Genomic DNA, 16,267 nt, shown 5'->3' on the forward strand with positions numbered 1-16,267 from the left:
GCTGCTAAACTTCTGGACAGGGAGGGAGGTTATAGCTAGAGAGCTCGCCCATGCCCATTACCAAGATTTTCACTCTTTCAGAAATGATTAGCTGTCCTGCACTGATTCACATCACACAGCGTTTGAGCTGGTTTAGACTCACTGTGGTGATGAAGCCCCAAGTTCAAGATCCCTTCAAGATCTGTTTAATCTAGTGTTGTATGACTGAACCTGTTAGTGCTGCCATCTGGTGACCAGACAACACACCACAACACCACAACGACACGACACAACACAACACAACAACACCACAACACAACACAACAATACCACAACACAACAATACCGCAACACAACACCACAACACAACAACACAAAACAGCACACCACAACACACTGCAACACAACACCACAACACACTGCAACAACACAACAACACAACAACAACACACTGCAACAACACAACACAACACAACAACAACACAACACAACAACACAACACACTGCAACACCACAACACACTGCAACAACTAAACACAACACACAACAACACAATACATCAACACAACACACTGCAACACCACAACACTACACAACAACACAACATACAACAGCACAACACAACAACAACACAACACACCACAACAACACAACACCACACAACAAAACAACAACACAACACATCAACACAACACAACACAACAATACCACAACACACAACACAACACATCAACACAACACAACAACACCACACCACAACAACACAGCACACCACAACAACACAGCACACCACAACAACACAACAAACTGCAACAACACCACAACACAACAACAACACAACAACACAACACAACAACACAACAACATGACAACACCACACAACAACACAACACAACAACACCACAACAAAATAACACAACAACACAACACAACACCACACAACAACACAACACCAAAACAACAAAACTATTCCACAACACAACACCACAACACAGCACACCACAACACAACAACACACTGCAACAACACAACACACAACACAACAAAATAACACAACACCACACAATAAAACAACACAACAACAACACAACACATCAACACAACAACACAACACAATAACAACACAACACAACACAGGATTTACATCTTAAGCTCTTTTACATGCTTTTCCTTTCCCAGCTTCACCTGATGAGGTCAAAAGCTGCTAAACTTCTGGACAGGGAGGGAGGTTATAGCTAGAGAGCTCGCCCATGCCCATCACCAAGATTTTCACTCTTTCAGAAATGATTAGCTGTCCTGCACTGATTCACATCACACAGCGTTTGAGCTGGTTTAGACTCACTGTGGTGATGAAGCCCCAAGTTCAAGATCCCTTCAAGATCTGTTTAATCTAGTGTTGTATGACTGAACCTGTTAGTGCTGCCATCTGGTGACCAGACAACACAACACATAACAACACAACACCACAAGACCACAACACAACACCACAGAACAACACAACACCACACAACAACACCACACAACAACACAACACAACATAAAACACCACAACACCACAACACAAAAACACCACAACACCACAACACAACACCACAACACAACAACACCACAACACCACAACACAAAACAACACAACACCACAACACAACAACACCACAACACCACAACACAAAACAACACAACACCACAACACAACAACACAAAACACCACAACACAACAAAACAACACCACAACAACACAACACAACACCACAACATAACAAACGGACATAACACCGCAAGACAACACAACACCACAACACAACACCACAACTCAACACACCACAACACAACACCACAACAATGCAACACAGCAATACAACACCACAACACAACACCACAACACACTGCAACAACACAACACACAACACCACAAAACAACAACACAACAACACTGCAACAACACAACAACACAACAACAACACAACAACACAACACACTGCAACAACTCAACACAACAGCACAACACAACAACAACACAACACACCGCAAAACCACAACACAACACTACACCACAACAACACAAAACAACACATCAACACAACACACCGCAACACTGCAACAACACAACACCACACAACAACACCACAACAAAATAACACTACAACACAACACCACAAGACCACAACACAACACCACACAACAACACAACACCACAACAAAATAACACAACACCACAACAACACAACACAAAAACAACACAACACATTAACACAACACAACAATGCAACACAACAACAACACCACAACACATCAACACAACAACAACACAACACAACAATGCAACACAACAAAATAACAACACCACAACACAACACAACAAAATAACAACACAACCGAGTTCTGCATTTCTGGAATCCTCTGATAATTGATTGAGGCTGATCATCTGTGTAAAAAATCTCCTTCTGTTAAGAGTTTGATCTGGTGTTAAACTGCTTACAGGATTTACATCTTAAGCTCTTTTACATGCTTTTCCTTTCCCAGCTTCACCTGATGAGGTCAAAAGCTGCTAAACTTCTGGACAGGGAGGGAGGTTATAGCTAGAGAGCTCGCCCATGCCCATCACCAAGATTTTCACTCTTTCAGAAATGATTAGCTGTCCTGCACTGATTCACATCACACAGCGTTTGAGCTGGTTTAGACTCACTGTGGTGATGAAGCCCCAAGTTCAAGATCCCTTCAAGATCTGTTTAATCTAGTGTTGTATGACTGAACCTGTTAGTGCTGCCATCTGGTGACCAGACAACACACCACAACACCACAACACAACACACCACAACGACACAACACAACACACAACAGCACAACATAACAACAACACAACACAACACACTGCAACAACACAACAACATAACACAACAATACAACACCACAACACAACAACACAACACAGCACACCACAAAACACTGCAACAACACAACACCACAACACAACAACACAACACAACAACACCACAACACAACACAACAATACCAAAACAACAACACAACACAACAACATAACACAATAATATAACACCACAACACAACAACACAACACAGCACACCACATCACACTGCAACAAAACAACACACAACACAACACCACAACACAACAACAACACAACAACACTACACCACAACACACTGCAACAACACAACACCACATCACAACAACACAACACAACAACAACACAAAAACAACACACCACAACAACACAACGCACTGCAACACCACAACACACTGCAACAACACAACACAACACAACAACAACACAACACCACAACACAACAACAACACAACAACACAACACACTGCTACACCACAACACACTGCAACAACTCAACACAACACACAACAACACAACACATCAACACAACACCACGCAACACCACAACACTACACAACAACACAACACAACACACAACAGTACAACACAACAACAATACCACAACACAACAACACAACACAACAACATAACACAACAATACAACACAACACAACACCACACAACAACACAACAATACCACAACAACACAAAACAACAACAACACAGCACAACAACACACTACAACAACAACACAACGACACAACACAACACACACAGCGTTTGAGCTGATTTAGACTCACTGTGGTGATGAAGCCCCAAGTTCAAGATCCCTTCAAGATCTGTTTAATCTAGTGTTGTATGACTGAACCTGTTAGTGCTGCCATCTGGTGACCAGACAACACACCACAACACCACAACAACAACACAACACCACAACACACTACAACAACACAACACAAAACACAATGACACAACACATCAAAACAACAACACAACAACACAACACAACAATACCACAACAACACAACAATACCACAACACAACAACACAATACAACAACACAACACACTGCAAAAACACAACACACAACAACACAACACAACAACACAACACAACACAACACAACAACAACAACACACCACAACAACACAACACAGTGCAACACCACAACACACTGCAACAACTCAACACAACACATCAACACAACACACCGCAACACCACAACACTACACAACACACAACAGCACAACACAACACAACAACAACACACCGCAACACCACAACACACAACAGCACAACACAACACAACACAACAACAACACAACACCACAACACACTGCAACAACACAACACAATGACACAACACAACACCACACAACAAAACAACACAACAACACCACAACACATCAAAACAACAACACAACAACACAACACAACACAACAATACCACAACAACACAACAATACCACAACACAACAACATAACAAAACAATACAACACAACAATACAACACCACAACACAACACAATACAGCACACAACAACACACTGCAACAACACAACACACAACACAACACCACAACACAACACAACGACAACACAACACACAACAGCACAACACAACAACACAACACCACAAAAACACAACAATACCACAACACACTACAACAACACAACACAAAACACAATGACACAACACAACACACAACAGCAGAACACATCAAAACAACAACACAACAACACAAAACAACACAACAATACCACAACAACACAACAATACAACACCACAACAAAATAACACAACAAAAACACAACACCACAACACACTGCAACAACACAACATAACACAACAATACAACACAACAGAACACCACACAACAACACAACACCACAACACAACACCACAACAACACAACAATACAACAACAACACAACAACAACACAACACCACAACACACTACAACAACACAACACAAAACACAATGACACAACACATCAAAACAACAACACAACAACACAACACAACACAACAATACCACAACAACACAACAATACCACAACACAACAACATAACAAAACAATACAACACAACAATACAACACCACAACACAACACAATACAGCACACCACAACACACTGCAACAACACAACACACAACACCACAACACAACACAACACAATGACACAACACAACACACAACAGCACAACACAACACACCGCAACAACACAACACCAACACCACACAACAACAGAACAACACAACACCACAACAAAATAACACAACACCACAACAACACAACACAAAAACAACACAACACATTAACACAACACAACAATGCAACACAACAACACAACACCATAACACAACAACAACACAACACAACAATGCAACACAACACAACATCAATACAACAACACAACACAACACAATACAGCACACCACAACACACTGCAACAACACAACACACAACACAACACCACAACACAACAACACTACACCACAACACACTGCAACAACACAACACCACATCACAACAACACAACACAAAAACAACACACCACAACAACACAACGCACTGCAACACCACAACACACTGCAACAACTCAACACAACACACAACACAACACATCAACACAACACACCACAACACCACACCACAACAATACACAACAATACAACACAACAACACAACACAACACACAACAGCACAACACACCGCAACAACACAAAAACACAACACAACAACAACACAATACATCAACATAACACAACAACACAACACAACAATACCACAACACACAAAACAACACAAAAACATAACACAAAAATACAACACAACAATACAACACCACAACACAACAACACAACACAGCACAACACAACACCACAACACACTGCAACACCACAACACAACAACAACACAACACCACAACAACACAACACAACAACATGACAACAACACAACACCAGAAGACCACAACACAACAACACACAACAACACAACACCACACAAATACAACACACCACACCAAAACAACACAACAATACCACAACACAACACCACAACACAGCACACCACAACACCACAACACACTGCAACAACACAGCACACAACACCACAACACACAACACAACACCACAACACAACACAACAGCAACACAACACCACAACACACTGCAACAGCATAACACAACACATCAACACAACAACAACACAACAATGCAACACAACACAACATCAATACAACAACACAACACAACAATGCAACACAACACAACATCAATACAACAACACAACACAACAACACAACACAACACAACAAAATAACACCACAACACAACCGAGTTCTGCATTTCTGGAATCCTCTGATAATTTATTGAGGCTGATCATCTGTGTAAAAAATCTCCTTCTGTTAAGAGTTTGATCTGGTGTTAAACTGCTTACAGGATTTACATCTTAAGCTCTTTTACATGCTTTTCCTTTCCCAGCTTCACCTGATGAGGTCAAAAGCTGCTAAACTTCTGGACAGGGAGGGAGGTTATAGCTAGAGAGCTCGCCCATGCCCATTACCAAGATTTTCACTCTTTCAGAAATGATTAGCTGTCCTGCACTGATTCACATCACACAGCGTTTGAGCTGGTTTAGACTCACTGTGGTGATGAAGCCCCAAGTTCAAGATTCCTTCAAGATCTGTTTAATCTAGTGTTGTATGACTGAACCTGTTAGTGCTGCCATCTGGTGACCAGACAACACACCACAACACCACAACACAACACACCACAACGACACAACAACATAACACAACAATACAACACCACAACACAACAACACAACACAGCACACCACAACACACTGCAACAACACAACACCACAACACAACAACACAACAACACAACACAACAACACCACAACACAACACAACAATACCAAAACAACAACACAACACAACAACATAACACAATAATATAACACCACAACACAACAACACAACACAGCACACCACATCACACTGCAACAAAACAACACACAACACAACACCACAACACAACAACAACACAACAACACTACACCACAACACACTGCAACAACACAACACCACATCACAACAACACAACACAACAACAACACAAAAACAACACACCACAACAACACAACGCACTGCAACACCACAACACACTGCAACAACACAACACAACACAACAACAACACAACACAACAACAACACAACAACACAACAACACAACACACTGCTACACCACAACACACTGCAACAACTCAACACAACACACAACAACACAACACATCAACACAACACCACGCAACACCACAACACTACACAACAACACAACACAACACACAACAGTACAACACAACAACAATACCACAACACAACAACACAACACAACAACATAACACAACAATACAACACAACACAACACCACACAACAACACAACAATACCACAACAACACAAAACAACAACAACACAGCACAACAACACACTACAACAACAACACAACGACACAACACAACACACACAGCGTTTGAGCTGATTTAGACTCACTGTGGTGATGAAGCCCCAAGTTCAAGATCCCTTCAAGATCTGTTTAATCTAGTGTTGTATGACTGAACCTGTTAGTGCTGCCATCTGGTGACCAGACAACACACCACAACACCACAACAACAACACAACACCACAACACACTACAACAACACAACACAAAACACAATGACACAACACATCAAAACAACAACACAACAACACAACACAACAATACCACAACAACACAACAATACCACAACACAACAACACAATACAACAACACAACACACTGCAAAAACACAACACACAACAACACAACACAACAACACAACACAACACAACACAACAACAACAACACACCACAACAACACAACACAGTGCAACACCACAACACACTGCAACAACTCAACACAACACATCAACACAACACACCGCAACACCACAACACTACACAACACACAACAGCACAACACAACACAACAACAACACACCGCAACACCACAACACACAACAGCACAACACAACACAACACAACAACAACACAACACCACAACACACTGCAACAACACAACACAATGACACAACACAACACCACACAACAAAACAACACAACAACACCACAACACATCAAAACAACAACACAACAACACAACACAACACAACAATACCACAACAACACAACAATACCACAACACAACAACATAACAAAACAATACAACACAACAATACAACACCACAACACAACACAATACAGCACACAACAACACACTGCAACAACACAACACACAACACAACACCACAACACAACACAACGACAACACAACACACAACAGCACAACACAACAACACAACACCACAAAAACACAACAATACCACAACACACTACAACAACACAACACAAAACACAATGACACAACACAACACACAACAGCAGAACACATCAAAACAACAACACAACAACACAAAACAACACAACAATACCACAACAACACAACAATACAACACCACAACAAAATAACACAAAAAAAACACAACACCACAACACACTGCAACAACACAACATAACACAACAATACAACACAACAGAACACCACACAACAACACAACACCACAACACAACACCACAACAACACAACAATACAACAACAACACAACAACAACACAACACCACAACACACTACAACAACACAACACAAAACACAATGACACAACACATCAAAACAACAACACAACAACACAACACAACACAACAATACCACAACAACACAACAATACCACAACACAACAACATAACAAAACAATACAACACAACAATACAACACCACAACACAACACAATACAGCACACCACAACACACTGCAACAACACAACACACAACACCACAACACAACACAACACAATGACACAACACAACACACAACAGCACAACACAACACACCGCAACAACACAACACCAACACCACACAACAACAGAACAACACAACACCACAACAAAATAACACAACACCACAACAACACAACACAAAAACAACACAACACATTAACACAACACAACAATGCAACACAACAACACAACACCATAACACAACAACAACACAACACAACAATGCAACACAACACAACATCAATACAACAACACAACACAACACAATACAGCACACCACAACACACTGCAACAACACAACACACAACACAACACCACAACACAACAACACTACACCACAACACACTGCAACAACACAACACCACATCACAACAACACAACACAAAAACAACACACCACAACAACACAACGCACTGCAACACCACAACACACTGCAACAACTCAACACAACACACAACACAACACATCAACACAACACACCACAACACCACACCACAACAATACACAACAATACAACACAACAACACAACACAACACACAACAGCACAACACACCGCAACAACACAAAAACACAACACAACAACAACACAATACATCAACATAACACAACACAACACAACAATACCACAACACACAAAACAACACAAAAACATAACACAAAAATACAACACAACAATACAACACCACAACACAACAACACAACACAGCACAACACAACACCACAACACACTGCAACACCACAACACAACAACAACACAACACCACAACAACACAACACAACAACATGACAACAACACAACACCAGAAGACCACAACTCAACAACACACAACAACACAACACCACACAAATACAACACACCACACCAAAACAACACAACAATACCACAACACAACACCACAACACAGCACACCACAACACCACAACACACTGCAACAACACAGCACACAACACCACAACACACAACACAACACCACAACACAACACAACAGCAACACAACACCACAACACACTGCAACAGCATAACACAACACATCAACACAACAACAACACAACAATGCAACACAACACAACATCAATACAACAACACAACACAACAATGCAACACAACACAACATCAATACAACAACACAACACAACAACACAACACAACACAACAAAATAACACCACAACACAACCGAGTTCTGCATTTCTGGAATCCTCTGATAATTTATTGAGGCTGATCATCTGTGTAAAAAATCTCCTTCTGTTAAGAGTTTGATCTGGTGTTAAACTGCTTACAGGATTTACATCTTAAGCTCTTTTACATGCTTTTCCTTTCCCAGCTTCACCTGATGAGGTCAAAAGCTGCTAAACTTCTGGACAGGGAGGGAGGTTATAGCTAGAGAGCTCGCCCATGCCCATTACCAAGATTTTCACTCTTTCAGAAATGATTAGCTGTCCTGCACTGATTCACATCACACAGCGTTTGAGCTGGTTTAGACTCACTGTGGTGATGAAGCCCCAAGTTCAAGATTCCTTCAAGATCTGTTTAATCTAGTGTTGTATGACTGAACCTGTTAGTGCTGCCATCTGGTGACCAGACAACACACCACAACACCACAACACAACACACCACAACGACACAACACAACACACAACAGCACAACATAACAACAACACAACACAACACACTGCAACAACACAACAACATAACACAACAATACAACACCACAACACAACAACACAACACAGCACACCACAACACACTGCAACAACACAACACCACAACACAACAACACAACAACACAACACAACAACACCACAACACAACACAACAATACCAAAACAACAACACAACACAACAACATAACACAATAATATAACACCACAACACAACAACACAACACAGCACACCACATCACACTGCAACAAAACAACACACAACACAACACCACAACACAACAACAACACAACAACACTACACCACAACACACTGCAACAACACAACACCACATCACAACAACACAACACAACAACAACACAAAAACAACACACCACAACAACACAACGCACTGCAACACCACAACACACTGCAACAACACAACACAACACAACAACAACACAACACAACAACAACACAACAACACAACAACACAACACACTGCTACACCACAACACACTGCAACAACTCAACACAACACACAACAACACAACACATCAACACAACACCACGCAACACCACAACACTACACAACAACACAACACAACACACAACAGTACAACACAACAACAATACCACAACACAACAACACAACACAACAACATAACACAACAATACAACACAACACAACACCACACAACAACACAACAATACCACAACAACACAAAACAACAACAACACAGCACAACAACACACTACAACAACAACACAACGACACAACACAACACACACAGCGTTTGAGCTGATTTAGACTCACTGTGGTGATGAAGCCCCAAGTTCAAGATCCCTTCAAGATCTGTTTAATCTAGTGTTGTATGACTGAACCTGTTAGTGCTGCCATCTGGTGACCAGACAACACACCACAACACCACAACAACAACACAACACCACAACACACTACAACAACACAACACAAAACACAATGACACAACACATCAAAACAACAACACAACAACACAACACAACAATACCACAACAACACAACAATACCACAACACAACAACACAATACAACAACACAACACACTGCAAAAACACAACACACAACAACACAACACAACAACACAACACAACACAACACAACAACAACAACACACCACAACAACACAACACAGTGCAACACCACAACACACTGCAACAACTCAACACAACACATCAACACAACACACCGCAACACCACAACACTACACAACACACAACAGCACAACACAACACAACAACAACACACCGCAACACCACAACACACAACAGCACAACACAACACAACACAACAACAACACAACACCACAACACACTGCAACAACACAACACAATGACACAACACAACACCACACAACAAAACAACACAACAACACCACAACACATCAAAACAACAACACAACAACACAACACAACACAACAATACCACAACAACACAACAATACCAACACACAACAACATAACAAAACAATACAACACAACAATACAACACCACAACACAACACAATACAGCACACAACAACACACTGCAACAACACAACACACAACACCACAACACAACACAACGACAACACAACACACAACAGCACAACACAACAACACAACACCACAAAAACACAACAATACCACAACACACTACAACAACACAACACAAAACACAATGACACAACACAACACACAACAGCAGAACACATCAAAACAACAACACAACAACACAAAACAACACAACAATACCACAACAACACAACAATACAACACCACAACAAAATAACACAACAAAAACACAACACCACAACACACTGCAACAACACAACATAACACAACAATACAACACAACAGAACACCACACAACAACACAACACCACAACACAACACCACAACAACACAACAATACAACAACAACACAACAACAACACAACACCACAACACACTACAACAACACAACACAAAACACAATGACACAACACATCAAAACAACAACACAACAACACAACACAACACAACAATACCACAACAACACAACAATACCACAACACAACAACATAACAAAACAATACAACACAACAATACAACACCACAACACAACACAATACAGCACACCACAACACACTGCAACAACACAACACACAACACCACAACACAACACAACACAATGACACAACACAACACACAACAGCACAACACAACAACAACACAACACACCGCAACAATACAACACCAACACCACACAACAACAGAACAACACAACACCACAACAAAATAACACAACACCACAACAACACAACACAAAAACAACACAACACATTAACACAACACAACAATGCAACACAACAACACAACACCATAACACAACAACAACACAACACAACAATGCAACACAACACAACATCAATACAACAACACAACACAACCGAGTTCTGCATTTCTGGAATCCTCTGATAATTGATTGAGGCTGATCATCTGTGTAAAAAATCTCCTTCTGTTAAGAGTTTGATCTGGTGTTAAACTGCTTACAGGATTTACATCTTAAGCTCTTTTACATGCTTTTCCTTTCCCAGCTTCACCTGATGAGGTCAAAAGCTGCTAAACTTCTGGACAGGGAGGGAGGTTATAGCTAGAGAGCTCGTCCATGCCCATTACCAAGATTTTCACTCTTTCAGAAATGATTAGCTGTCCTGCACTGATTCACATCACACAGCGTTTGAGCTGGTTTAGACTCACTGTGGTGATGAAGCCCCAAGTTCAAGATCCCTTCAAGATCTGTTTAATCTAGTGTTGTATGACTGAACCTGTTAGTGCTGCCATCTGGTGACCAGTCTGTGTCTTGTTTCTCATCTCTCTCTCTCTCTCTCTCTCTCTCTCTCTCTCTCTCTCTTAGCTGATTTCAGTGCATGTGTTGATTGGCTGCATTGTAAGAGCCTCATCTTTGTAAAAGTGCTGGAGATGTTGATTCAGTCGGCTGAGGTGTTCAGTGTTGTACACTTATCCTCTTTGTCCCTAAATCTAAAGACTTTTTTTAAGGCGACTAGCGACAAATCAAGCGACTTTTTCTGCTGTTATTTGACACTTTTGGAGATGAACACACATGTTCTTCAGTTCCTGTCCTCAGCAGCAGGTGCTGCCGTGAGCCCCGTCCCACAACCCTCACAGCGCTCAGTCTCTCAGTCCGAGCAGACCCACACCGCTCCACGTCCACACTGCAAATGAACTGCGCATGCCCAGACCCGCCTCTGACCCCGCCCCCTGTTTACAGAGCGGGATGTAAATATAAATGCGTCTTCAGAGAGACACTAAATAAATAAATAAATCAATAAACAAATAAAACTAAGTATCTCTGCCAAACTGTCTGTTTTAGGGTCACTTTGTGGGTCTGAAGCCCGGATAAAGGAGGAGGGTTGAGCGTAGAGTAGCAGTTCCTCCCCACAGAACAGTCTTCTGATTAAATTTGATAAGCTAACATTTAACAACACAGAACTACATTGATTTATGACATTTATGTAAAAATGATTTATGTAATGTAGGATATTTTACATATTTCATATGAAAAAAAGGATCAACTTAAGAAGGAGAACTGCAGGAGTTCAAGCCTGGGGGAATCGATTCATTCACAGCAATGATTCATTAGGTTTAACCCCCGTTTCACAAAGACACAGTGAACTGAGGAGGTTTTCAGTAATGATTTCATTTACTGACTGCTTTAGCTTCTAGAGATCCTACATTTAACAGCCCAAACTTAATGAGGGAAACACGAAGCTCTAATGTTGATTTAATCAGGTTGTTACGAGTCGAGCTTCTAAAGAAGAACCGAATCCAAACAGCGGTTCAGAGTCTCGCTCAAAATACCGGAGATCACGTGATCGCCCGAAGTGACGCTTCGCACGTCACTGAACGTAATGACGTTCAAGGCGCGTCAGTTTCCCGGGAGTATGAATATGAACTGAAATATGAACTGAAATAAAACAGTAATAGATAATTAATAATAAGTTTCTGTTTATTTCTGTGTTCAACAGATGTTCAGTCTACATGCAGATTAAACAGGGGATTTTTCACATCATCAAATATTATCAAACGTGGCTGTTTTATTTACGAGGAGAACAAAGCAGTTACACACTCAGATGAAACACATGCAGTTAAATGTAGATAAAATGACATTCAGTGAAGAGAAGAAACACAGGCAGACATCACTGTATGGAGCTCCCGTCTCAGTCTGGACGAAGCTGATGAACACAAGTGAATCAGGCGATGGAGGTGTAGTGTTTTATTAGAACAGCAGGTGGCGCAGTAGAGCTGAGGAGCTGAGAAGCACTTTGGCTTCAACTGTGTCAAAAAGTCTCGGGCTGCGTCCAGAAACCCCCAAATTTACAGCTTTTTACTACTGATCCTCCTCCTCTCCTCCGAGACCTGGAAACTGGGTTTGTGGCTCCATCATGTCGCTTCTCCAAAAACCGGAGGAGGAAAGAAGCGACTTCCAGCAGAGGAGACCTGAGAGGATCCCACCCAGGAAGAGTGTTAAAGCTTTAGGAGAGAGATCACTGAGTGCTCCCAGAGACCACGGGGAAATAGAGGAAGCAGCACACAAGTCCTAAACGCTCAGATTCACTAATATTACTGATCTGATACAATGAGCAGTAAAGCAGTTCTAGAAATGTAGAGTTCAGAGAGACAAACACGCTCCCCTGCTTCTCTACACCTGGATTATTTACTGAACTGAGCTGAAAAGACTGTCTGTTCAGTTCAGCTTTATTAATCACCCTATATATAGATATATATAGATATAGATAGATAGATAGATAGATAGCAGCTGTCACAGCTGCTGCACAGAGCAGCACGTATACAACAATTCTGTACATTTAACTTTTAATTGTGAATTATTTATATATTTAATTCAGTATTCATTCAGCACAAAAACACAAGCACACATTTCACAACACCTAAACACACCAAATGCATGTAGCCTAATGCAAAATCACTGACAAGGTATTCCAGCTGTAATAAGGGTTTTTTTTTTCTCAAACTGGTGGTTCTCATTGTGTGCAAACTGACTTCTCTCAGGAGATCCTTCTCTCTGGAGAGGGAACTTCAATGCTTAACTCAAACTCTTTTACTTATGAGCTGAGCTCTCTTCAGCTACTTCATTTTACAACCCTGTTTTCTATTTTTGCAACTTCTCTCTTTCCTTCACTTCTGTGTATCGTACCGATCACCCCTCTACAAAGGTATAAGAGAGAAGTGCTGTTTGTCTCAGCCTTAAATGCTGAGACCACCAGCTGTGTCTGGTTGGCACTGATTACCCCTCAGGGGGATCTCTGGGGATTGGAGTTCCCTTGGATAACTGTGCCTCGCCGCCATCGCCCTCTGCTGGTAAGTGGCGGCCGACACAGCCTTAAATGCTGTGCATCTTTACAAAAGGTGAATTTAAAAATAAAATAAAATAACATTACTTTATTTCTACACAAATTCACTTACCCCAGACTTAAGACATGTTGAAGTTTTCTCACAGTTTCTTTGTTAAATTATAGATGCGGACATGTAGAATGTGAACAAACATCTGGGCTGATAAACTACATATTGTGTTATTATCAACAATATTGAAGATTGTGTCGTTTTTTCCTCCCTAAAAAGGTTTGCAGTCACAAATGATTAAGGAAACATTATAAGGTGAAAACTGCACAAACATCTGAACATTAAATGAAGCTGAGGCTGCAGTAATACTCACTGTTCACTGTTTCAGCTCTGCCGGTATGTTGTGGTACAGCAGTCTGTCCCAAGTCCAGTCAGCTCCTGAAACACATATTTCTTAATAAAATGATACAGTCAGCTACAGTTAATTCA

This window comes from Salminus brasiliensis, chromosome 3 (assembly GCF_030463535.1).
Source record: "Salminus brasiliensis chromosome 3, fSalBra1.hap2, whole genome shotgun sequence".
Classification (NCBI taxonomy): Eukaryota; Metazoa; Chordata; class Actinopteri; order Characiformes; family Bryconidae; genus Salminus; species Salminus brasiliensis.